Raw genomic sequence first — 27573 nt, 5'->3', positions numbered from 1 at the left:
AGACAAGAAGAGAGAGTCCATCTAAGAAGCCTCATTCTGGCTGGGATAAGGCGCTTGTTTTCTTTGCTTGCTGTGTCAGCAAGCACCAAAAGAATGAGTCTCAGGGCTGCAATGACTTTGGAGAAAGTATCTTTTTCAGTGCTTACGAAACAAGACACATTCAGTGTCCTTCATATATTCATTGGTCATAAAACAGGCTTGATTTTACCCTTTCCATATAAATTAAAAATGGTGTCTCATTTCTACAGTGACCCTGCTAAAAAATCTTCAAGAGCTCACCTCTGGCTGAGGACATGTGTGCAAAGGGAGGCGGAACTCACAGCACCTGGAATCTGTCTCTAGGGAGTAAGGGCAAAATATTGCAGAGAGCTCACATTGGCTCTGTGACAGTCTGAGCAAGTGACAGGCAGTCCCCAGCAGGGGCTCAACTGATAAACTGTGTCAAACTCCAACCATTTGTCAGCACCAGAGAGGAGAGAACAAGCTGAAAGATGGACTCAGGAAGCAGATTTATCTGGTGTAACACATTAACTAGTCTAAAAAACCAGTAGATAAATGTAAATGCATTTATCCCTGCAAGAGAAGAACTAATCTCGTTGGGGCTGCTGTGTAACTGGATGGTCTTCAAGCTTTCATCACCTCGGGTGACTGACACGGTTGCTTCTTGATGTTCTTTCCAGAATATGGTTAAACAAACCAAAGATTTATTTCCCTGTTGACCACACTTTCATTAACAGTTAGTTTGCACTAGTATAAAAAGTTGCTGCTGGACTTGAAGAAAGAGTTCTCCATTCTCTAGAATAGAGGTTTTCTAAAACTGTAAAAATTAAAGTGGTTAAAAAACAAAACAAAACGAAACAAATAAAACCCCGTGAACTTATACCTCAAACTGTTATGTACAGTAAGTGTACATTTTGCTTCATATTATTCCGAACGTTCTTGGAAGCATTTTTAATTTCAGAAGTTCCCATAAAAAGGCAAGACACTAAACTATCTATATTACTGTAAGCCTCCAAAGGCGGCTGAAGTCATGGTACAGGGCATGAAGCAAACACATGCTTCTAGGCCAGACCGTGCCTCCAGAACACGACACTGTTGGTCCCCTTCCCCATGCCGGCCACTTTTGTTCTGTTCAAGTTTTCCCAGTATATTTACTAGTAAAATGAGAGCATCTGTGCTGGCCTACCTGTTGTGAACAGGCATGGCTGTCACAACAACTCAAGACTCAGTTCAGTACTCTATTAATGTCTGTATTACTACAGATCTGTATTAATGTCTACTGAACAGATTAAAAGTGGTTCTCAGATCCTATCTGTAAACGAAGCACTGAGACAGGCTCTGAAGACATTCCTGCTACAGAACATATAGGGCACAAAGTCCACAGTCAGAGAATTTAGGAAGTATTTCAGGGCAGAAGCCATATCGACATAAGGATATACCTCTGACCCCAGCACTTGAAAATACATTCTTTCATTAAAAACAGGGCCTTGCCATGTAATTCTAACTAGCCTGGATCTCAATATGTAGACCAGGTCTTGAACTCACAGAGATCTGCCTGTGTTTGTCTCGAAAGTGCTGGGATTAACAGTGTGTACCACCATGCCAGGCCTACCCGGTGTAGTAGACCTGGCAGGCAGGATTCTTGTTGGGTCTGCTCAGTCCTCTCACCTGTAAGCACACCCCCACACTGGAATTCTTTCTGAAAGTTTTCCTGCCGGGTCTTGGCCCTTCTTAGCCACTAGCAATTAGGTAAAAGTAGAGAAAATCAAGCAGTCAGACTCCTCGACCCTTACTGGGCGGCTGCTAATTCTGACTTGCAAAATTGTTTTGGACGGGCAGAGACGTTTGAGAGCGAAGTAAGTCATGCAACTACCTTGCATATGTTCTATTTGTTTATGTGTGCAAACAGTTTGATAAAGTAGACTAAAATTATACTTTGCTCAGTGTTAGGGTTTCCTCACATAATATTACTTTGTACCTAGTTTGGATTAGCGCTGAGAGTTTTAAACTCTTAGAGACAAAGGCCTATACGCTGACTTTTCTTGTAGTGATTCCTGTGGTAGTCTTATGCCAGCCAGCTTTCTTAAATTTTGGAATGGGAGTGTGGTGTGTCAAGGAGGAAGCTCTCTGCATTGCCACCCAAACAGAACCATCTACATTCACCTAAGAGCAAGGGTCCTCCCTCTGGAGGTCCTGCCGAGCATCTGAAGGCAAGAAAGTTCCGCATGTTAAACCCAGGGAAGCGATCACAATAGCACCCCAGGGCCAGTGACAGAACCAGGAACAGGAACATGTTGTGGCTACTGTTAGGCTGTGTTTATTTCTTTGACTGTCCAAGAAGCCTTTGTTGCTAAATATTACCTTCATATTCTACCCAGAATACTGGGTATAGAAAGGCATTTCTTTCAAAATGTACACATCTACTAAAAACAGAGCAGAAATACAGCAAAAATATTATCTCTGCTCCTAGAAATGTAATTCAGTATCGGAGAATGAGGAGGTTTGGAAATTATTTTCTTTGGAAATGAAGCAGCTGAGAGTTAATAACAAACTCTTCTTCCTTTCAAATGTGGTCACTTTTTCTAGGGTCTTAAGCATGCTCCGCGGGAGCATTACCATCAAACTACAACCTGGAGAGAGATTGTGAGAGAGCTAGAGAGCATGGGGGGGGGGGAGGGAGAGGGAGAGGGAGGGGAAGCAGGGGGCCAAGGGAGGGGGGGGAGGGAGAGGAGGAGGGGGGACGGAGGGAGAGAGCGCGGGATTGCAGAAACTGATGTCAGGTGCTGTGTGTTTTCCTGGCTTGTTGCCTAGCTTAAAAATTGAGCTGGGTCTCTCACAAGAGCTGCGGATTTCTCTGGGCATCACCTGTCTCTGCTTCTCATGCGATAAAATCACACAGCACTTACAAGGGTGCCAGGGAATCAAATGTTTGTGGTCCTCACTCTTTCACCGGAGGCACTCTTACCTGCTGAGCCACTTCCCCAGGCCCAGAGGAATTTCTAATTGAAATACATTGATATATTCTGATCATAAAAGCTGGGGGTCTGGAGGCAGCTGAAACGGATCAGGGTGGGTAGCTAACTGAGAGAACTGAAGGAAAGTTAAGCTCCACCCCTGAGTGAGGGAGGAAGCTATTGTGGACAGTAGGCTGTTCGGCTCCTGAAAACCCCAGGAGGCAGCTTTCCTGCATTAGCCTGTAAGCGTCGGGATTACCCTGTGTGTCCTGTCCATACGTCGTCGCCACAGAGGGCCTCACACAGCCCCAGGGGCAAACAGGTTAGTTTATAATCCCTTACTGCCAAGTAGGCCTTTTTAAAAAGCCAGTCATTGTTCTCAATTTGGTGTAGATTCTAGCCGTTAAGTGTCACTTCTAAATGGACTTGTATCACAAATAATGGTTCTGTTTGTTTCTGGCGTTTTGAGACAGGGTCTCACTTAGCCAACTTGAACTCTTGATTCTCCAGAGTCTGGTTCCCAGCTGCTACTATGTAGGTTGCCACTCTAGTGCCCAGCAGTGTTTTCTGACTGGCAGTTAGTTCCTCTCACTACTGTGAACACTTCTCCGGAGTCATCTTCTCTCTTAATGGCCACAGAGTACTCCAAAGTACAACTATGTATCATTTTAAAAATTTAATTAATGATCAATATATATCAATTGTTTTAAGTACTGAGGATTAACTCAGGACCTGACTAAAGCTCCCAATTCTACCCTAGAGCCACACCTCGGCCCTAATGTATTTTTAAACTACACAGAGCCTCATGTTCAGGATTTGAACAATTCTGAATTCGGAAGTCACATCTAAATTCCCAAGTGTTGTCCTGCAGATAAGAACGTGGGACCTGCAGCAGGGGACCAGCTGGTCATGGAGTCTAAGTTGTCTTGGATAGTAACTGATTCTAGTTCAACATACTTGCTCAAAATTAACTATGAAGCATGTCTGTCTACTCTCAAACACGCTTAAAAACATTACGTAGCTGGTTTGTAGTTGTTCACTTGTGTCTGAGATAGGGTCTCGCTAAGTAGCAAAAGTTGAACTCTTGATTGGGGGGTAGGGTGGGGTTCTTCTTGTCTCAGAGACGTCCCCAGTATTGAGATTTCAGGTGTGAGCCATGAGACTCAGCTAAAAGTAACTGCTAAATCATAAAATATTTCCTGAGCAAAACAATAAATGAAAAATAATACATAGTAAGTACTATGTATAATGAATATACAAAAAAATTTTCATTTCTTTTTTTCTGAGACAGAATTCTCTGTATAGCCCTGGCTGACCTGGAACTCACTCTGTAGACCAGGCTGGCCTCAAGCTGCCTCTGCCTCCTGAATGCTGGGATTAAAACAGTGCTCCACCACTGCCTGGCTAACAATTTCATTTTTTTTAAAAAAGTAGTTCCTTAATATTATTTAGCCAACCAGAGGGTTTAGACTGTAAAACAGCTTCATCACTTTTTAAGAGAATTTTTAAATTGAAGAAGCAATAAATCTCTGGGGATGGAGAGAGGGCACAGTGGTGTAGCATGCTAGCTGCTCTTACACCAGAGTTGGGTTCCCAGCACCCACACTGTGGCTCACAACTGTCTTCAACTCCAGTTCCAAGATCCTCATTGGTCTGGGCTGGCTTCTCTGGTAGCAGGCATGCATATAGTGCAGATATATATGCAGGCAAAATTTCCATACATAGTAAATATATTTTAAAAAATAATCTAAAATTAATAAATGAGGCTCCCTAACACTACTATAATGTTGAGAAATAGCTTAATCCTCTTACCTTGGGGTTCAGACCATCAATGTGCCCTGCCACACAGTCCTTCTCCTGGAGTTGAGCCCTATGTCAAGCCCGGAGCTCAGCTGCCTTGTGTTGGAGTCCACAGCCAGTTCTCATCTACTCCTTGCTAACTTCATTACTTCTCCTTCTTGAGTATCAGATCTGGACACAGCACAGGCCATGGCTTCCGGGAAGCTTTAAGCCTGCTGGCACAAGGTCCCTTTCCAAGGCCCCCCTGGAAGTCTGTGTGGGATGAAGAGGAATGAAACCATCCTGTTTCCAGAGAAGAGCTAAATCTGCCCTAGCACGTTTCTGTTCTCCTTTACTAGGAGCCCAGGACATAAATGGTTAGGACGTTGTCACACAGTTCCCCGCCACAGTCAGCAGGAGCTGCATGCTTATCTGTGCTGAGGCTTCCAAAGGCACGCACTGAGTCCAAGACCAATTGTCCGGTCTTGAGTTTTATTACAGATGAGTCTGAGAAGAAAACATTAACTGTGCTACTACTAACTATGAGATGGAATAAAATCTATTTGTCTGTCTGTCTATCTATCTATCTATCTATCTATCTACATCTATCTATCATTTACCTGACTATATTTCTGTTATAACAAATAATAGGCAAGCTATGTTTCAGCCTCCGACGAGGCAACTCCTATCAGTGTGCTGCATTCTTGTATAGCTGTGACAAGGAAGACCATGCTTCTCAGAGCAATCTTGTTCACAATCTGAATTCTTGCAGAAGAACTGAATGATGCTCTCCATTGCCCTTCCCCACCCCACAGAATTATCCCCAGGTTGATTTCATTGTTGCTATCTCTTAGAAGATAAATTTGCTCTTTGCTTTGCTTTCCCAACCACAAAGAAAAAGCTAAGCACTATGAAGAATACCGTTTCTCCCACACACTAAATAAAGAAGAGACTCGTCTGTGGCTTGGTGGGGATGTGGATACAAAAGCCCAGGCGAAGACATACAAAAGTGCAACACATTGGCTGGAAAACATTACAATACACTCCACAGATGCTTCCAACTCTGGTGCATACCAGAATGTCCTGGAAAACCTTAAAATGTTATTATTTAGGTTGACTCTCATACCAATTAAATCAAGTGATGTGGTGGTGGTGGGGTCAGCTAATTCTATCTTGTGATTAGAACATGCTGACAAATGGGGAGGGGGTAGGCAGCGATCTTCATTTTACTTAACCAGATTTCCACCTTTTAAATGTTGTATACACATAAACTATTGTCTCTCCTAATGCTTTCTGCAAAGTCAACGCCCAGTGCTTGGGAGTTGTGGTTGTTAACTCTTTTTCATCTCGATTTTAGTTACCATGCGAGATAATGAATTTCATTATGGCATCTTCCTACATAGACACATAGACATCATTGTATTTTGTTCATACTGACTTCCTTATTACCCGGGTTCCTCTCTCCCTCCTATTAGTCTCTCTTCTGCTTTTCTGTCATATATATATATATATATATATATATATATATATATATATATAATCTGGATTCTGAATGAGGAAAAAATGCAATATTTGTCTCTCCTCTCTATCTTTTGTTTTTTCTTTTTTGTTTTTTTAAGACACAGTTTCTCTGTGTAGCCCTGGCCATCCTGAAAATCACTTTAGATGAGGCTGGCCTCAAACTCACAGAGATCTGCCTGCCTCTGCCTCCTGGGTGCTGGGATTAACGGTGTACACCATGACTGCCCAGCTGCTTTATTCTTGTTCCCCTTTCCCTGCGCAGTTCTCTCCTGCTTTTATGTAACTTACACCTTGAAACAGAAAGAGCTTCTAAGTGTACAGCTTGGAGCAGACACAGTCTGCCTCTGAGATTGATGAAGGACATAGGAAAATGAAGTTGGGCACAGGAGTTCCGCCCCAGTGACCCCAGATCGAATGCCTATTCCAATTGTGGATGAATTTGTGACTCAGAACAGAAACTACCGCCAAGATGTGGATAGATACATACCAATGCATAGCCAGTACTGGAAAACCGACTAAAAGTTATACATTCTGTGGCTTGTTATAGCTTTGTTGAAAGAGTACTTTGTCTCAGATGTATAAGACATGGGTTTGGATCCTCAGCACTGCCAAGATAACACAAATTTTATATTCTATCGAAAGTGGATTGGTGTTATCATCCTTATACATTAATTCTTTATTCATAACACACACACACACACACACACACACACACAAACATACACAAACACACACGCATACCAGGCCTGTCTCAAACTCTCAGATACACCTCTCAAAAGCTGGGATCAAAGGCTTGAGCCACCACACCTAGCTTATAAGACACAGTCTTAATACATGGTTTAAACATACCATTACAAACTGTAATTCTTTAAAGAAACAGTGGAAGATGATTATAAAAATAAACATTTCAAGGTAGCAAAAGCTGCTTTTGGGGTATGGCATGGCACCTCAAATACAGTCAGAGCCTACTATGTTTTTCAAATAAACAAAAGCTAGAGAGTTGTCCATTAATAATGTCATCAATACTTACATAAAAAGAAACAGCAAAAGACGTTAGTACTTAAATTTTTAGGATAAATCTCAGTCCCTAGGTAATTTACACACCATGCTTTTTCCTAATAACTTTCTTTAAAATATTAAAAGACGTATTTATTTATATTATGCATATGAGTGTTTTGCCTGCACGTGTATATATATGTACCGTGTGTTTGCTTGGTACCTGTGGAGGTCAGAAAAGCGCATCTGATCCCCTGGAACTGGAGCTGACTCCTCTGTAATAGCAGCCAATGTTCTTAACTGCCAAGCTGTTTCTCTAGCCCTGATATAACTTTTCTAGAAATAAGTTTAACTACCTATATCAAAAGCCTTGAAGATCCATAGCCTTTGGTCAAATAATTCAGATGCACAGGGATAGATGCATGGGGAAAAAAGTTTGAGAAGTCATAGTGATATAGGCATGTTTAGCTAGAACGTTATATATAGTTATACTAATTTAAAAGTGGTCCAAATATCAAAATTTGTGGGAACTTGCTACTTAGATTATGATGTTGGTTATGACATGGCTATTATTCAGCCCCTGAAAAGGTTGTGAGGTAAAGGTAGCACGGAGAATCCACACACTAAACTACCAGAGAAGAACCAAGGCAAAAAGTCCTATGATTTTATTTGTTTCTTCAGACAACTTCGAGGAAGCCCTTTGATGTAAAGAAGACACTTCTAAAGCCATTAGAAGGGCTGTCTGGATGTCGCTGCTCCTTCTCCTCTTCTAATTAGTCCTAATGAAGACAGAACTCATCCATCTCAATTAACTATAATCCTCATCTGGTATAAACACACTGTCCATATGTTAAGGTCTTTCAGTTGACCAACTGTAACAGCCTTAAAATTTTACTTAAAAAAATGCAACAGATAGATAATGAATGATGGACATTTAGGAAATCTGAAAAGACAATAAAAAACAAATCAAAGAATAAGTAGTAGCCAGGAAGAAAGAATTTCCCATTCAGTGTATTTTTCAAAACACTTGGTCTCCCTTCTTGAATAAGCTCATTTAATTATAGCCCATAAAGAAAGTTTTGTGGTAAAAAATATACACATGGGTGCTACAAGCCTGGTCTCTAGTTCCTACTCATCTCACTGAAGAAAATTCTACCACTGAAGTTAGGCCACCAGAGCAAAGCAGAGCACAGTGCATTTTTTATCAAGCAGAAATATTTAGCTTGGCTGTCTGCCAGAGAATGCTGGAAGAGAGAACTGAAGTAGGGGATTTACTGTCCACGTGCTTGGCACGTGTCATTCAGAGTCTCCCATGACTGCTCTCAGGTGTCTGCACAGGGCAGGGTACTGTCGAGCTCTAGGAAAGGACAGTAGCTTCCTGTTGGAACAAGGCCTGACATCACTTGAATGGACAAACTGCTGGGCGTTCTCAATCCGTCTCTTTCCACAATTGCTCCAAGTATAAAACTGGGATGTTAAGAGTCTGGAGAGATGGCATACTGGGCAAGCATGAGGACCTTGGCTTGCCCAAAACCAACAGAAAAACAAAGCAGATTATAATCCCAGCTCTGGGGAGGTAGGGACAGGAGAATCCCTGAGTTTTGCTGGCATCCAGTGTAGCCCAGAAAGCTCCTAGTCACTGAGATACCATATCTAGAAAGAAAGGCAGAGAGCAATCGAGTCTGGGTACACATGTTCACACACACACACACACACACACACACACACACACACACACACACATTAAAACCTGGGCATAGTCTAGGTATTTATTTTTTTTGCTATTGGAAGGACAAGGCCCATAATATTTTCACTAAATTCCAAAGGTGCTTCCCTTTAAATTTAGTTATTTATGTGAGTGTGTGCCACACTCTGAAGTGGAGGCCGATCCCATGGAAGTTAGGCCTCTCCCGCCATGGTGTGAGCCCCAGGCCTTGACAGCAGGTGAGTTCATCTGCTGGGTCAATCATCCCACCATCGCTCAATGTAGTTGTTAGATAAGCCAATTCTATGTGACTGTTTGGGAATAATGGCAAGAAGACATGGCTCTGAGGTCATCCTGCCTGGGCTAAGGTCTTAACTCTCCTCATTCCTCATGGTCTGGATTTGGGCGACTTACTGCCTTCTTCATTAACAGAATGAAGATGACAGCGCTCGGCTCCTACAAGACTTGGAGACTGGGAACTATACTATATAGGAAGCATTGAGAATAATGCCTAGCACATGAATTGCACTCAATAGCTGTCTCAAATACTTCACTGTAAACACAGCTTTATAATAAATACCAGTTGGGGAGCTAGAAAGATGGCTTAGTAGTTAAGATCACTGGCTATTCCTTCAGAGGACCAGGTTCGAGTCCCAGTACCCACATGGTGGCTCAGAACCAATTCTAAGGGATCTCATGCCCTCTGGCTTCTGTGAGTGCTAGGCACACACACGGGCTATAGACACACACGCAGGCAAAACAGCCATAGAAAATAAATTTAAATGTAAAAAAAATACAGTTTTTGCAGAAGATATATAATGATGAAAATTCTTAGACTGATCAATATCACTATAGTAATTTTTTTTGTTGGAAACTACCTGTTTACATTTCCACAGGAGTTAGGTGGCTAATACAAGCATATAAATTAGTTATTATAAATAGGTGGTAAAAATGCTACTTTTTTTTTTCCTTTCTGTATTTCTGTCAAATATTGAAGATAACTTTATGGGTAAAGCACCTGCCATCAGGCTTGAGTTTAACTCCTACAGCCCATGTGGTGAAAGAGAGCTTATTTCTGCAAGTTGTCCTGACTTCTCCATGTGTGCCATGACAGAGTGCCCATGTGCACACAAACACACACACACACACACACGAAATAAAATGTTCCAAAATGTTTTTGAAAGAGAAAGAAGAGTCTCTATACAACCTAGGAGAAGAGCAGAGGGGGCTGTCCTGTGGTTCTCTTTACCATTTCTGTTTGGATTCTTCAAGCAAATTCTTTGTGGCGCTGTCTTTTGAAATGCTGGCTGTTATGTTCCAACCATGAAGCAGAGGATTCTCTCCCACCAAGCTGCCTACTTGTTTAAAATCTCACTTAAAATCTTTATTAAAATCAGCTAATCATCCTCAGTGGACACAGCCCTTCCCTCTTCTCCTCACCCTCCCATCCTGTGGCGTGATCAGTGAGGCTGTCCACCCGAGTGATGAATTAAATGTATGACAGTTATGACAGGTGAGGGGTACATGGAGGGGCTTAGCCAGCAGGGATAAGATAAAGCCCCCAGTTAAGAACAAAGCCCCCACCAAAGCTGGCCCATTAATGACCACACTGGGAAGCTCCTTATTTGTCCCATTTGGAAGGAGCAGGCCCAAACTCCAGACAATGGGTGGCCAGGCAGGGTACTGTCTCTAAGGGCCTCCAACCAGCTAATTGAAAATCCTTTCTATTTTTCTAAACATGTCTGAAAGGCAGGCTCAGCGTCCCTGGAAGAGCAAGGCTTCCTTTCAATGTTGTATTAATACAATAGACTTAAATTTACAGCTGGACTCGGTGGAATTACTGTGTATAAACCATAATATTTATCGGCAGGGATCCAGCTAAGCCCCCGAGAGGCTAGACTAGTTCAGCAGGACAAATCCAAGGAATTTCGGAACTCAATCCATTAGGATTACAGGGCAGCCCCCTGATTTTGGAAGTCACGGGCTCAGTCTAGGGAAGCAATGGGGCTGCAATCTTCTTTTATCCCCAGACTTGCTGACCCAGTTTTTAAACTACAGATGAGATAGGGATCCTTTTCTATAATGTTTACACAACATTCTTAGACAGGCAGCCTGGTCATGTATTAACTTTGGTGCAGTAATTTCAAACATACTTTTGAAAACTGTTTGTGTGCCAAAGGTGCAGCCCTTTTAGTACATAATTACAGTAAGTAGCCTTAGCGGCGTGAACGATACACATAAGAAAGTGCGAACTGTTGGTCATGGTTTCCCTGTGAAAGGCTCTTAGCCACTGTTTGTTTCAGCTTATTAATAATAGGCGTTGTAGGAGAGTGTTGTTATAGAAGGCCTTTCAGAACGTGCCATAATCTAGGGGCTAGAGCTTGTGTATTGGTTTGCATGGGAGCAGGTGTACACAGATAGTTATTCAAAAGACATTTATGAATCAAACAGAGGACCATTGATTTAAAAAAAAAAAAAAAAAAAACTTCAAAGCCACAGACCATCACCCCAGCCATCAAGGGAAGCCCCCAAATAATTTAGCTAGTATAACGAATGTGTGGATGGGTGTCCCTCGGTACTACAGGGGTCTGGGCAAGTCTCCTGCCAGTGGAAGCCCACGTGAGAACTATGTTAACTAAGAAGGGCAGAGAGATAATCTCTCTTCTACCAAAGGAAACAGCCGCTCAGGTAACCAACTACTCACTCCATCTACAAACGGTGATCTATGACTGAGGCGAGACCCCTACAGCATAAGTGAGCTTCCAAAGACTTCTGGTTTGTTTGTTTTTTGTTTTTTCTTCTGATCCTACCCCTGTGCTCCCCTTAACTCAGCATCCTTCAGAACCCTGGCCCACACACATTCTGTCCGCATCTGTCCGTCTCTCTAAGGAGCACATGCAGCTCCAGGAACAAACGAAAGAGGAGGTCCCAGCTTGTATCTACAGTGTCAGGAAACCCAGAATTCCCCTGCGACTAGTGGCCAAGGCAATGCACACTGACCCTGTCCTTACTGCCTACTCTCACCTGGTTCCAGGCAGGAGAATCACTCCCAGCTGAGCATATCCAGTTTTACTGGTAAATGCTCTTCAAGGCTGTGCGCCTGGAGGCGCGGCAGAAAAGGCCAGTAGAGTTTTACCAGGCCACAACTTCCCTCAGCAGCTCCACCAACGGTCTGAGCAGTAGCCCGCTCACCTTGTGAACAGGCCTGCATCTTGTCTGTCCACAGCTCGACACCAAGAGGGGCCATTTTGCAGAAGAGGCGTTAGGCACAGAAGTGGCCTGCTTCAGGGTCTTATCTGAAGGGTGCTCCTCAACTCTCACCACCTGGGCCTTGCTGGGAAAGCCGCTCCAGTTCAATCCGTGCCCCTTAGATTCCCAGACAATTACCGTTTAATCCCCCCCTCCAGCTGAGATGAACTGGTGGAAAGACAACGCTATTTTTAGATAGGGCCATGAGTTCTTTCATCCATGAAAAACGTACTTCCTGATACAGTGGGACAAGCCCAGGTGCTGGGTTGGAGGTAAAAAAAAAAAAAAAGTAATGTCGTGCAATTATTATCCTTTGTAGAATGAATGGATTTCGGTCCTTCTGAAACAGTTAAATTCAGTTATTTTCTATACTGCAAAAGCAACTTCCAGCTTTCATGCACACCTAACAGTAACCTTGACCTTCTGGGTTATTTGTTCGACATCTTTTCAGTTTTAAGTGAATGAATGATTTGCTTCAGATATAGGAAACCTAAAATGGAATTTTCAGCATTGACTAATAGTTTGGGAATAGATCATAATGTGTTTCTTTCCCCTCATGTCTGGCAACTAGAATTGAGACTTTTGACTGAACCTGTGGCTGCTCGTTTCTTCACTGAGGTGGGGGCAGAATAGGAGACATTTACAGGCAACATACAGATTAAGACCAGAAGAGCTCTACATGTAAAACTGACTGCACAACACACTAGTTGGTGCCCCGACTGATCGTCCGCTCTGCAGCTGAGCTATGAAAAGCTAGAAATGTGAATGTTTCCTGTACGCGGCAACCTTTGGCAGTTCAGATCCATTATTTCCCCTGGTGTTTTCTTGCCATTTGAAGAATGATCTGGAAAGGAGGTGTTGAGTTAGTTTACACTGACCTCCGCCTGACCTGGCAGTAGAGGGTTTTTTTAAAGAGCCAAGCAGCACTCACAGCCAGGAAACCCCAGGAAAATGGCACTCGGAAAGGGCTTCATTTGTGGGGACCCAAAGTCACCCCACCATTCCTGTTGCAGACGAAGGGCATCCCCTTCGGCCTTTGTGGAAAGGGATCCCATCCATCTTCATTTAGGCTGTTTTGGGGGATGATGTGGTGGGAGGGGACAGGACTGCCATTTCCTTTGGCTCTTAAAGACAAAAACCCAGCAATGATTATTCATTTCTAGCCCTGATGCCACCCCTCCTCCTCCCAGGAACCCGAAACCCCGGAGGAATCAACATTCTCTGAACACATTAGCTCTCCCACTGTGCCTCAGCAAGCAAAAACTTACCACTCACTCAAAAAGTGGGTGTGTGCTGGGAATGTGTGTGCGTGGAGCAGGGCTGGTCTAAAGGTTCTGAAAGCTACTCTCTACTTCTTTCATACTGGAACTACTCCAACCGGGACACTTCATCATGAAAGACACTTTACGCTTAGAAAGAGCTAAGCGGCTCCTGTGCTTTGCATCCACGCCATTACTGTAACCTTGGTGGGCATCCGCTCCCCTTGCAGCAACACCTGGTCCCCTGGGAATAAATCTCACATCGTTCTGTAGCATACAGATCAGTGGAAAGACTACACTCTAGATAGGAATTTCTATGTCAGGATTACCCTTAGAAAGGAGTTATGCACTTTCCCTTTCCAAAAGAAACGAAACGAAGATGATCAGTTTTCTACAGATCAGAGAAATATAAAACTACCTTTAGGACTTAAATCTTAAGGAAACAAAAAAATATTATGTAACACACACACACACACACACACACACACACACACACACACGCATGCACACTCCAATCTATGAGCTGTTCTGTTTTGAAGTGACCAGGATCTACTTTTCAGATATTATAAAAACAACATATGTAAATATCATGGTAAGAGATAAAAATGAACAATGGACACCCTTTTTTTTTTTTTAAACTGATGATGATAAGGAATTCATGGAGACTTGCTTTTTCCTCAGTTCTCAGCTACTTTCGCTTATGCAGATCTCTGAGATGTGTTGGGATTGCTGAGATCAGAGCTATCCTGAGCATCTCTCCTGATTGCTTTGAAGCCTGTCTGCTTCACTCCGAGTCATCTCATACAGGTCTAACTTCCAAGTCTATCCTCTAATGCAGAACCGGATCACGGTTGGGTCAGAGCTCAGATTGCCGGGTGGATATCATTAACAACTCCCAAAGTCTCTGAAATGCATGAAGACCTCTGCCCCTAATTAGCTGAAAGCTTTGAGCCTATCACTCAATGTCTCTGAGCCTAGATTTCCCCATTAAGACATTCAACTCAAACGAGACATAGCATGTTCTATATTGTATTACACATTTCTGGGACTCAGGTTCACGGTTTGTGTAGGGAATTTTAATGAAGTAGAGGAGCTCAGAATCTATACTAGGAATCATATTTGAAATAGTAATACATGATTAGAAGTAATTGTAAGGTCATTATACAGGCAAATTTAACCGGAAGCAAAGGCAGCGAGAGAAGCTGGTGAGGCTGGGAAACTGGTCATTCCTGAACCAGGAGGTTTACAAAGCTGATGTGGGTGGTAAAGCCACATCCATGTTCTAGATAAAATTTATGGCTATTTTGGTGAAAGCCAAATACGCTTGGGGGTTCGGGGATCTCCTCATTTCTGTGACTGCTATTAGACTACATTTCTTAACTTTAGCACCAACCTCAGATCTTTTGAAGCATGTGATATCAGAGATTTGCTATATCATGGCTTGCTGTCACTTTCCTTGTGGACCAAAGACCTCTATGACCAGCTCACTCTTGTCTTTTCTACCTGCACTTCTTGTTATTTATAACATGATGGAGGACCCTCTTTTCCTGGGTCTCCTCAGTCATGTTTGAAATCATGCCAGGACAACGAGGCACCACCTTCTACACCATCTCCCTTCTGGCATTTTCTTCCCAAGTACACGTCTTACTTGATGCTAAACACTCCTGAAACCACACTAGGTCTTCCAACCCAATGATGAACTGCTTTTCTCCTCAGTTCACATGTTGCAATCCTGTTTCCTAATGTGACTTTATTAGGAAGGAATGAGAATACCACCCCGGAGGGTACTAGTTGACCCCTACAACTGACAACAGTTTCCTTACTCTCTTTCTGCCATGAGAATCTATCCAGTGCATGGTAGTATACAATCCTCACCAGAACTATGCTGACATGGACCTTGGACTTCTCAATCTCAGCTCTGAGACATTTCTGTCATGTGCTGCACTCTCTTGGAGAGGTTCCAACAGCTTTAAAGCCTCTTCAGAGAATCACATAAGGCGTGAAGAGAGCTTGTGGCAAGTCTTGACAGAGGGTGTATATACTCCCAAGGAGGTTGTCACAGAGAGGAAGACCCACAAAGAGCTCCAAACCTAACCCTGTACAACTAAGAGCTTCCTCCTGCCCAGGTGGGACCATCAAGAGAGAGGGCAACTGTAAATAATTTACATTAAGTTCTGACCACTTTGAACATAGCATGGAGAATATAGCTTTCAGACTATATCTGTCCTAATTTTGTCTTTCCTACATCTGTACAACAAAAAGCAGACCCACTCCTTAAGCCTGAAGGCTTCTTTTCTTATAGTAAGGATGTAAGAATAGAAACTGATTTTTATTGGGTTCAATGCCAGCTCCAAAATCCCCAGCCAAAGAGACGGATGGTTTTATATAGAGGACTAAGTGGTTACTATGCCCACGTTAACTTCAAAAGATGAGTTACGGCTCTGCCAGAAATTTTCTGACATTGCAAATAATTTAAAATGACTCAATATGGTTTCCTTTGGGCATTCTCTGCATTGATATCTGAAAAGTACGTTACTAAAAAGAAAAAAAAAATCAATGTCATGCAGGAAGCCTGTATATTTCCTTTCGAATTCAGGAGCTTGAACACACAGACACAGAGTCAGACAGACAGACAGACAGACAGACAGACACATAGACAGACACATAGACACACACACACCTGCCTACTGAATTATTCTTCATTTACTATGTATCCCAAATCAACAGTTGTGGTGAAGAATTAATTCCACTGCTTCCTGTCAGGGACACAAGAAAAGTCCTTGCGTGAACATAATTGGCAGGTGTATGAGGCAAAAGACATCCTCCGCTTTTTGTACCAACACAACATGAACAACAGGGTTTGGCCATGCTTTTTCCTCAAACTCAGTCATAAAAATTCTTGAGGTTCTTAACCTTACTGGAAAAGAAAACCTCAGATGACTATAAAGTAAATACACAGCATATTCCCAATATCATGGGCATCTTCAAGCAATTTCTCACACTTATAATGCATTTATTTTTATATGAAGCAGATGCGTGTCTTTGGGGCAAACCATGCCTTTTTATTCTTATGTTGTGAAAGTCCCTTCTAATTAAAACAGGAAATACAAATTTCCTTGTCTAGTTCTAAGGATAAATTCTACTTAGCGCGAGCAGCTGTCTGCAATTTTGGATGAACACTTTCTGCCTCTTCTGAATGGGCACTTTGTATCCACATCCATTGTCCTAGGCGGCCTTTGCATACCTCCAGAGCCTTCTCAAACAGAAGCTGTGCTGCAGCCTTAAAAACTGGAAAGACAGAGCAGAGGAGGTTGATCGTGTTTTGGAGGAGGCTGTGGTAAGTTAAAAAAAAAAAAAGAAAAAAAAAGAAAAAAAAAAAACCCAAAAACCAAAAACCAAAAGACAAAAAACCGCTAAATTATAAAATGAGGAGTCATTTAAGGAAGGCTCGGGGTTGAATGCGGGAGAGAATGACCGTGCACTTCTTTTAAAACATCGGTCTTCTGTAAATGCTTTGTATTACAGCTCAAATTGCAATTAGGAAGAATCTGGTCCCACCCTTCTAATTAAAAAGCACAAGTAGTTCCTTTACTGACCACAACAAAGGGCAGGCAGGCTCACACCCACTTCCTCCACAGGAGCGTCTCTGGTTGTAGTTTCCAGGCGGCTTGTATGGGGCTGATCAACAGGCTACGATACAAGGTCTATCGAAAGGGAAGTCCAAGGGAGTGGAGACCCACTGCAGTGGGCTGCATGAGTGGGGTGGGGTTTACAGTACTACAAAGTCTAGATTAATATTATTACTATTTGCATAGGAATACCCAGTTAGGAGCTGGGGATGGGACTCGGAGGTAGGGCGCTTGCTTGGCATTCATGGGGCCCTGAGTTCCACCACCATTCTCCTACCCCCTTCCCCAAAAGAAAGATGGCCGCGTAGTTTCCTTGCCCAGGAGTGACAAGAGGAGCTAGAATCGGGGAGGCCAGAGACTACGCTCCTTTTAGAGATGGATTTGTACGGTCTTGCTCATCTCGTGTCCACATCTACGTTGTGCCTTTCCAATTCACAGCTGTGGACTCCCACACGAGGCCTGGAGTAGGAGTCCCAGGTCTGTGTGGTAACGGAGGCTTGTGTTTCAATAGTGGAGTGAAACTACTTTCATAGATTCATCTGTAAGGAATTATGAGACGAGAATTTCTAAGTTGAAAGTGTTCTCTTTTAACCTTAAATACATCCATTTCTACTATCTGAAGCAACTTTTTTTTTTTTTTTAAGTGAACTGAAATGTTCCTATGAGCTCCCAATGCCTTCCCATGAACAGCTTTTATTTGAACGCTCCAGTAAGGGTCTTATTACTAACACTCAGGTTTCCTGAAACTGAAGATGAAACATTGAAACAACAGCAAGTCTTAACGATGATTCTAGTCTCTAAAAATCCAGTTAAGGGCCAGGACTTGTCACCAAGAGTCTCCACAAACCTGACAGGAAAGTTAATAAACGCTAACTTTTTTTTTTTTCCAACTGCAGCAATAAATTGTTCAGTTGGTGAAATGTCTTCAAGTTCTTCTCAAAACACCTTGGGAACTGTTTAATTAGCAAACTCTTGCAACACTCAACAAATAGAAATTGGCAAGTTAAGGAGACACAAGGTCCTTCAAGCATTAACCGTGCTGATAATGTAATCCGAAGGCTTTTCAAAAGGACACATAGTCCATTCTTCTTCCCCCAGCCCAAGTGGGGGTACTCAAAGGATAAACATTTCCCCTTAAAATGTTCCAACAGTGAATAAAATATAAGAGGGGTTTAGATAATAATTGTAACCATCCACCAGGTTTCCCCGAGATTAATAGCATGTCTTCTGTGCATATAATACAGGATATGCATGGGCCCCCCCAAGAAGTGACAGCATTTGCTTCACAGGAAGATAACTCAAAGAAAACATTCCTTAAAAAAAAAAAATATTCTTCCTTTTGTTTCACCAAGCTGCAAGTAGGGCAGCCTTTCTGATAATTCAGATATCCATTCATGGCCATCTATTCAGTCTTCCACCTGACACTAGGACAGCAGTTCAGGTAGTAGTGTGTCGGGGACTGGTGACTCTTAAACAGTCGTGGGGCAAAGCTCTGCAGTATGTTTTGAAGCAGGAGGTTGTGGTGGATACAATAATGTTTGTCTCCCCAGTGATGACGATATTTAGGGGAGGGTGAGCTCTTTGGAAATGACAAGCCAAGCCTAACCCATTAATTATAGAGGCCCCTGAAGTGGGGTGTACTTTGTATGAATGACTTCCTTCCTCAGCTCACATAGGCTAGGCCGGGCATATGGGCGGGGGTTGTCACATGCTGGAAGCCATGTCTCCCCCCCCTCCCCACTCCCTACCCTTACCCCCAACCCCCGTCCCCAAAACAATATGTGTCATTTCAAAATGCACCAGTCCCAAGTGAGCCGAGAGATTGCCAGCGTTTGTGACAACATCGTAAAGCTCCAAAACCTCTTCTCACTATGGATAGAAACAAAGACCATTCGTTCTGTTAATGATCTGAAGAATGTTCTTCCTGAAGGTATACTCATGAAAGAATACATATAACCTACTCTCATAAAGACAAAGGGAATCAGGCCTTTTCTTGACCTAGGAAAGTTTGAAGTGCATGAAGTAATATCCTTTTTCCTTCTTGGAAAGCCCTGTTGTGGCCCCTTACAGTCACTGCAAAATAACTTGGGAAAGCTGAGCAAAGCTGTTCTTAGTTCTACCTGACAAGTGGACTACCAAGGTCCTTATCTTCTCAAGGCTTACACATTAATCTGACAGTCATCTTCTTAGCTTGACATGTCCTGGGGTTTGTTTGTAAAGCACAAGAGAAAACCCTGTTGTTTAGTGGGAAAGTGTGTTCTCTTTTATTGTTTGTTTGTTTGTTTGTTTGATGCCTTTGTTTTTAAGTTCATGCAGGAATCTTTCAGATTGTAGACATATTACTGAAAGAAAAGCAAATATCAGAGACAATTCCTGCTTTCCCATCTACCTGCAATTGAGGATAGTTGATTTGCTTGTTTTTTGAGACATGGACTCCAGACAGGGCTGCTTTGAAATTTTCAGTATTCCTTCCTGCCTTAGCTTCCAAGTGCTGAATACAGGTGTGCAGCACCACCCCTGGCTTTAGAATTAGTTTTAAATGAGAGACAGACAGACATAAGGGAACAAGTAGCTTAAAGTGATACACTAAGTACACATGAAAGATGTTTCAGTCCTTTTAGGAAAAGTCAAGCAGTTTCCTTCAAAGCCAGAACTCATCTTGAAGCCCTCTGTAGAACAGGAGTTTCTACCTTCCTTTGCTTTTCTTTACACACAGCTGTAAAAAATTTGTGAATGGTTTTTTTTTTTTCCTTCCCTCCTGTTATCTGCCTGCCTGCTACAATGAAGTCATTGCAGTTACTGTATGAAATCTTCAGTCTTTGCTCAGTTGCTTATCACACTGCTGTAGGCAGATGATCTATGAGCCAAAGATAAAATAGCCCCCAATTAAAAAAAAAAAAAAAAAAAAAAAGACCAAGCTGGTGACTGTGCTCCACAATGAAACCCTAACTGGGCTCTTATTCTGAACCTTTTACAAGCAGGTCATAACCTTTGTCCCCAGACTATCTCGCTACTCTGTAAAACAGAGGCTGAGGATGCTGTAAGACATGAACTTTCTACCCAAACAGGGTGTTGTAAACATCTGGGGAAGGCATGGTGCTACTGCTAAAATAAACCATAAAAAGGGACATTAATCACAGCAGTGTTCTTCAGGGGGGCTCTCTAGTTAGTGAACTCCATTTTGGCTTCTTCAAGAACTTAGTGTTTGACAGCACCGAGAGGGGAAGTGGACACGATCTCAGAAGCTATGTCCAATGCATAGCCAACCAGTACACAAAGAAACATTCATTTTCTCTAGTGCAGTTTTACTAGGTATACAAAACACCCCCTAGGACAGGCGTCCACGCCCAGCTGCAGATGGTCAACACAAAACATACAACAACAGCACTTGTGGAAGATGCTTGTCTCATAAAGCTTGGTCTGGGCATTATTTCTTGCTTCTTCTTCCCAGGTCTTTTGCATGTCTATTGCGGGTTTTGGTTACAGGATTTCTGTGTGTTTGACTGTGTGTGTGTCTCTGTATCTATATATAGTTCCTGTGTTTTTGTCGTCCCCCCACCCCGCCCCTTTGGCTCTTTGCTTGTTTGTTTTTGTTGTGTTTTCTAAAAGGACAAGGAGAGAGGGGAGTATGTTTGGTGGATGTGTAGTCAGGTGTGGGGAAAGGGGTGCCTTCGCAGGCCCATGCTGAGGTATCCCTTTCCCCTGAGGGACCAGTCACAGACTAGGTATAGTATAGAATAGTTTATTCAAGGTATTGGGGAGGGGAGTTGAAAGGGTAGTAGAGACAGAGAAAGGTAGGGAGGGAGGAAGGGAGAGAGAGAGAGAAAGAGAGAGAGAGAGAAAGAGAGAGAGAGAGAGAGAAAGAGAGAGAGAGAGAGAGGAGGTAGAGGAGCAGAAGAGGCTGGCCATGAGCATGGAAAGAGAGAATGGGGAAGGGAATGGGGAGAGAGGGGAGAAGGGAGGAGAGGACAGAGCTGGGAGCAAGAAGAGAACAAGAGAGAGCAGAGGGGTTGAGCAGCCCCCTTTATAATGCATCAGGCATACCTGGTCATTGCCAGGTAACTGTGGGGCAGAGCTTAGAAAAAAAATGTTAACAGTTTTTATTTTATCTTATTCTATTATTTTTTTTAGATGCCTATTTGGATTTCAATGACAGAGAGAAGGAAAGCATATGCTTTGGATGGGTGGGAACACGGTGGGGGGGATCTGGGAAGAACTGGGAGGAGGGGAACTGGAACCAGAATATATTGGATGAAAACAATCAATTTTCAACTAAAAAGTATGCAAAAAACCTAAACAAACAAACAAACAAACAAACAAACAAAAAAACCCCTGGGTTTGAGAATTAAAGTTTTGTAAGCATTCTTAGGTACTAAAAGGTAAATTTAGAAGAATTTAAACACACATGTGGTACACACAAACATGTATACACCATTTTCTTTTTTTTTTTTTTAAATTGCAAAGGAAAGAGGCAGAAACACATAAGCGGAGGATTCCTACTTCCAAGCAAGAGCCTGTCACTCAGTATCTCCACTCTCTCGTTTGGTGATCTTCAGTTTAGCTTTCAACCAATAGGCCTTCATTTAGAATGTTTGAGTTAGAAATTTAAAAATATAGGGCAGACAGGATGGCTCAGTGGGCAAAGGCACCTGCAGCCAAGCCTGGCGGCCCAGAGCACGCGTGGCAGAAGGGACCAGTTGTCCCCTACTGTCCATACCTGTGCTGTGGCATCACACACCAGTGTGTGTGTGTTTGCAAACAATAAAAACGTAATAGCTTTGTAATAAGACATTAAAATTAAATTATTGACAGTGAGATTTTTTTCCCCCTTCTTGGGAGAGGGGTCACCAATGCTCTTAAAATCATGTAAAGTTGTATAAATAAAGTCACCGAGTGAAGCAGGAAGTGTCCATTTTAATCTACATAGCGTAAGACAAAAGAATAAACTCAATCTAAGATTTAAAACTTAACTAAAGTTTTATTTAAAATGTTAGGGAGTAAAGTTGTGAAAAAACAATGGTTCAGGTATTTTTATGTTTTAAGAACATCTCTCTGGTGACAGCGGATTTTCAAGTCACATATTGTAACACATCTTAGAAGTATTTAAGGATAAACTTGCCTTTCTGCCAAATGCATCCTTAAATCCTGAGAGTTTACCCAAAGGAACCAAAATAACTGGTGAAGTTAACATGGTGGCTATTTCGTTACACTGCAGTCTCATGAGCCAAGATATAAATCATTAACACCAAGGCGATAATTATCTTTAGAGTTGTTAATTAAATGTGAAATACATGAAATATAAAAGACATAAAAGATGCAATTAACTAGAAAAATTTAAAAGTTCATGCATTTACCACACAGAACATGGAAAGTCTTCCATAGAGCAGAGAGGGCAAGGGGGGTAAGGGGAGGGGAGGGGAGGAGAAGGAAGGGCAGGGGAGGGGTCTGTTCTTAATCAAGCTAAGCAGTTTCACTGGATCAAGTTTTTGCAAGTTTGCTTTGGTATATCTTCTAATTGGTATGTGTTTGCACAGTATTTACAATGTTGTTTCTTATTGTGGTAAAATACACGTAACACAAAGCTTACTACTTTTACCATTTTCAGACGTTCAGTTCAGTGACACTGAGTATAGTCACATCGTTGCACAACCCCTGTCATTATCCATCCCTAGAACTTTGCATTGCCTCAAACTGCTTAATGGTCACCTCGACTTCGTTCCTCCCCACCCTGGTCTCTGCTGACTTCATTTTACTTCCTACTTCTAAGGACTTGACTATTCCAGAGACCTCCTATGGAACGGAATGATACAGTCTTTGTTCTGTGCCTGGCTTATCAGGATAATGCTGACATTTTAAAAGGAAACTCCCAACCAGTCTACTTGCACATAGAATATGAAAGAAAATAAACATATTTCCCAGAAAATATATATGTAGTTACCTTTCCCTAGGTATAATATAACCAAAATAACCACTCACCTTTTTGGAAATAATTTTACCTTCTATAAGGAAACTGTAGTTTCAGCACCATTTGTCCCCCTTTAGGGCTGAGACTGCAGCGTCTTCAAGCCAACCCAAGCTGTGGTCTCGTTTTGTTTTGTTTTGTTTTGTTTTGTTTTGTTTTTTCCTCTCTTTCTATCTAGACAGAAAAGGAAATTATGCCTACTGTCCTGAAAAGTCTGTAGCTTCTCACACCTGTTCTGACCATGGGTCAGCTACACAGGCAAAATAACAGCTGAGAAAGGAAGGTCGGCCACCCTGTGATCTTCAGGACATTTACAGAAATGTCTCCCTCTTTGCCTTCTTTATTTGAAAATAGCAATTTAAGTAACATGAGTCCTTCTCTTTCTGTTTGAAGACACAGTGAAAGGCCACCTGCTGTGAGTCCACTCTGGGTCTGGGGAAGGGGCTGCCTCATCCTCAGGTTTAACCCCTAACACTAAGTCTGTGAGCGAAAGAGCACCCATCCCACCGAAGCTGTGTTTGCTCAAGGAGCCAGGGAAGTGAAGGGTTACCCATTAACCAGTCCATATTTCATCTCACGTTCCTGTTGCCATGACTTTTACCACTAGGTATCGTTAAAGACATTTCTGACTTTTTAACGTTCTCTTCATAAGTTCTGGACACCAATGTTCCAAATTCAAAACAGTTCCTCCCCCAGTCACCCACTAACACACACGCACAACAAGGATTGGGATGCTGCTCACGGGTACAGTGTTTTCTTAGCATGTTTGAGGCCTAGGATTGATTCTCAGCACAGGGTGGAACATTTTAAAAAAATACCCAATGCTTTATATTAAAAAGTACCATAAACAATTCTGGCTGAGCATATGTTCGTTCTCTCTCTCTCTCTCTCTCTCTCTCTCTCCCCCTCTCTCTCTTTTCCCTCTCTCTCTTCCACCTCCCTGTCTCCTATGTGCTATCACTCTCTTTTAGGCTTTTATTCTAATCTTAGTAACATTTTTCTTATATTCTCTTTGAATCACCCATTTTTATCCAATTGTTTTTTGGCAGGGGAGGGTGCAGGGGCGACAGACGCTATTGCTAGAGACAGAATCCCGTGTGCCTATGGAAGGCGTACCTTACTCCTGAGCGCTCATCCCAGCCCAAATCACATGGCTTTAGAGATCTGTAAGGAGTGAAGCAGACAGCTATGTGCAGTGCAGTCAGAATACATCACCTCAGTAGGAACACCTCTGGTTAGCTTTTGTCCTTTAAACTTTTGGAAATCTCAGAGTAACTTTAAAACAGTGTGGTAGGCAAAAGCGGTTATTCAACCCCCTCATTGGAGACAGTGGAAACAGAAGCCCTACAGGACCCCTTTTAGTCCAGCATGCTGTCACATGCTTGTAGTTTCCCCCATGTGGGAAGCAGACACAGAAGGACCAGGAGTTCAAGACCAGCCTCAGCTTATATAGTAAGATGGATGCTCAGCCTGGGCTGTGTGAGATCCGTCTTCAAAATAAAATGTCTTACAAATATCACTTCACCCCTGCACTGGGGCTCCTTCATCTATGGACCTCTCCATCAAGTGTTGAAGGCCTGAACATCCATCCAAGTGCTTGCTTTGCATTTGGAGGAAGACTACAGTGGTCATCCACATACTGGATGAGAGTGGTCAACAGAGTGGATGCAGAGATGTTGGTTTAACATCAGTTTCTTCTTTGCTTACACACACACACACACACACACACACACACAAGTGTGGAGATTAGAGGGACATCTGTGGGAGTTGGTTCTCTCTTTCCACCATGTTGGTCCTTGGGATGGAAACAGAAGATCTGGCACAGCAGCAAGGACTTTTTGCCTGGTGAGCCATTTAACAGGTCCCGGAATTCTTGAGCACCTACATTCATTGTCAAAAGGACAAGAAATAAAGGGAAGTGGAGCCCTGGGAGAACAAGGCTCCTGAGCTTAGGAAAATCCAGTGGTCATTGTTCTATTCTTCATCTGTTACTCACGTGTGCCGTATGTGAGACAGGCATTGTTTCTGTCTCATAGATACTCACTATGCTGTTGTTTCTGGTGCGTGTGTGTATGTGTGTGGCGTGTTACCACACATGAGTGCACACATGCCTGTGTGCTTGTGTGCAGTCCTAACCAGGACATGTTGGATGCCCCCAAAGTGCTCAGCAGAGCCCAGAGGAAAGAGCAACAGATTAGGCAGAGTGACAGAGATGGTATCATCTAAGCAGAGTCCAGGACAGCAACTGAACTGTAGTGGCTAGCACAGGTTAACAGGGGGTCTTTCCCACCACATTGGTCAACTCAGAGACATCTGACAGAAGCATAGGAGACATATCTGCAGATGTGATGGGGGATGTATACTTCCTAAGAAATGCATGGAAGACATGCCCATAGGAAGTAAGATGACATTAGGTCAGCCACCCAAGGCTTGCAGGGAAAAGGAAGTCACAGATCTCAGCATTTGTTGTTAACATCTTCTTCTACGGTAGGGCGTCAATTTGCAGTTCAGTAATAGTGTCTCTAGACCACACACACACAGACACACACATACACACAGAAACACACAGACACATACACACACAGATACACACACACACACAGACATATACACACAGACACATACACACAGACACATACACACATATACAGACACACAGACACATACACACATATACAGACACATACACAGACACACACAAACACACACAGACACATACACAGACACACACATAACAGATATACACACACACACACACACAAACATACACAGACACACACACAGGCACACACACACAGACACACACACATACACAGACATACACACAGATACACACACATACACACACAGATACACACACATACACACACAGACACACACACATACACAGACACACACACACATACGAACACACACATAGACACACACACAGACACACATACATACAGACACATACAGACACACACAGACACACACGTACAGATACACACACATAGACACACACATAGACACACACAGACACACACACAGACAGACACACATACACACACACACAGACACACACACACACACACACACACACACAGACGCACACACAGACGCACACACCCCTACAGACACACACACCCCTACTTATTCTGTGGCCTTCAAATTGCTGACTATAAAGTTTAAAGGTATCACTTCACATTTAGGAAGAATGATAGCTCTAAGTATGCAGGCAAGGAAAGGGTTAAATCTGAAGCAAGAACAAAGTAATAATGAGGAAAAGGAGAAAAGCCTTCCCCAGGCTTTCTGGCCTTCAGAGCTCCATAAAGTACACTTGTGGCCCGATAAGCACCTATACTGACCAGGCGAACACACTTTACTGCAGGTTTGCTAATTGAACTCAGCTGTCTTTTTTCAAGGCTATCAATACAAGCAAGAGGGTAATAAAATTGTGAAACTGCAGGAGAGGGGGACAAGGCAAATATAGGCTTGGCCGAGGCTGGCCAGTACAGGTGCAGCTCAGCTCTGCCCTAGAGACCCTGCAGCGTGGGCAGCTCGGTGGACCCAAGGTCTGCAGCCTCAAACACAAACCACTGCTTCCAGATGGGTTGCTTTGGGCAGACGTGGACCCAAGCTCTCAGGTGTCGGGAAAAGATGGGATCACCCCCCCCATTTCTAGTTATCCATACAAAATAATACATAAATAAAGACAGAGAACTCATTTGTTACCATTTTACAGTTCCTGGTATAAATTGCTTAAGACGTATATTAAGTCAGAGACTTCCCCACCCACCAAAGTCCACCTCTGTACCAGGAATTCAGTTGTTAAAATGGCTCAGAGTTTCAGAATTGTGACATTCCAGGCTGGCCTTGACATCTTAGCTGGGGAAGAAGATGAGGGGTGGAGTATAGAATTTTCTCTCTCTTGGCCAATCAACAAGAAAAAACAGGCAGCTACCTTGGGTCGTGAACTCCCAACACTTACTCTCTTAGCTACCAAGACAGCTTGCTTATTAGCGTTTGGCTTTTAGTGAAAGCCCTGTAATTCACGTTGGTATAACTACTGTGCCTATTTCTTCGCAAAATGTAACTTTGAGGATGAGGTATCAAAGGGAAACACTGGAAGCACACATACAGGAACACCAAAGCCTGGAGACGTAGCCCAGACTTCCCTTTAACCCACTACATAGCCTAGGTTGGCTGCTTTGGTCACCTAAATTCTGGGGCTACCAACAAGTTCTGCCATATCTCTTTGTGGTGGGGATCCTTTCATACACATTGTCCTCGTCAGGTCCCATTCACTTCCTACAATAATGATTTACCTTAAAAAACAAAACCATATTATGTTTGTGCGGTTAGATAAGTCACACATGATGAAAGAAGATATACAACTGTTAATTCATAGCGTGATTACTCACATCTATCCACCGTTCTACGGGTGTTGTCATTAAAGATCCATTCTATAGTGAAAGACAACTTTTCAAAAGAACCAGGTAAGCTAAAAAGTTCCAAAGCTGTAACTAACAAGGGGCAC

At 42.8% G+C, this 27573-nt stretch overlaps 1 protein-coding gene and 1 long non-coding RNA gene across 2 annotated transcripts in view; one reads left to right on the top strand and one right to left on the bottom strand.

Annotated features, from left to right (window-relative positions):
- Positions 1-12298, bottom strand: part of Prdm1 (PR/SET domain 1) — a 38505-nt gene extending 26207 nt beyond the window's left edge. The window contains exon 1 of the mRNA XM_034524575.2: positions 12148-12298. The gene's annotated coding sequence lies outside the window, so the exon portion shown is untranslated. The remainder of the gene's footprint in view (positions 1-12147) is intronic.
- LOC117724649 (uncharacterized) lies at positions 2784-5313 on the top strand. The gene is made up of 2 exons (XR_013105491.1): positions 2784-3276; positions 4918-5313. It is a non-coding gene; the product is annotated as an uncharacterized LOC117724649 (long non-coding RNA).
- Positions 12299-27573: the final 15275 nt, after the last annotated feature.

The sequence above is a fragment of the Arvicanthis niloticus genome, chromosome 20, assembly GCF_011762505.2.
Source record: "Arvicanthis niloticus isolate mArvNil1 chromosome 20, mArvNil1.pat.X, whole genome shotgun sequence".
Lineage (NCBI taxonomy): Eukaryota > Metazoa > Chordata > Mammalia > Rodentia > Muridae > Arvicanthis > Arvicanthis niloticus.
This window is presented reverse-complemented; position numbering and strand designations above follow the sequence as displayed.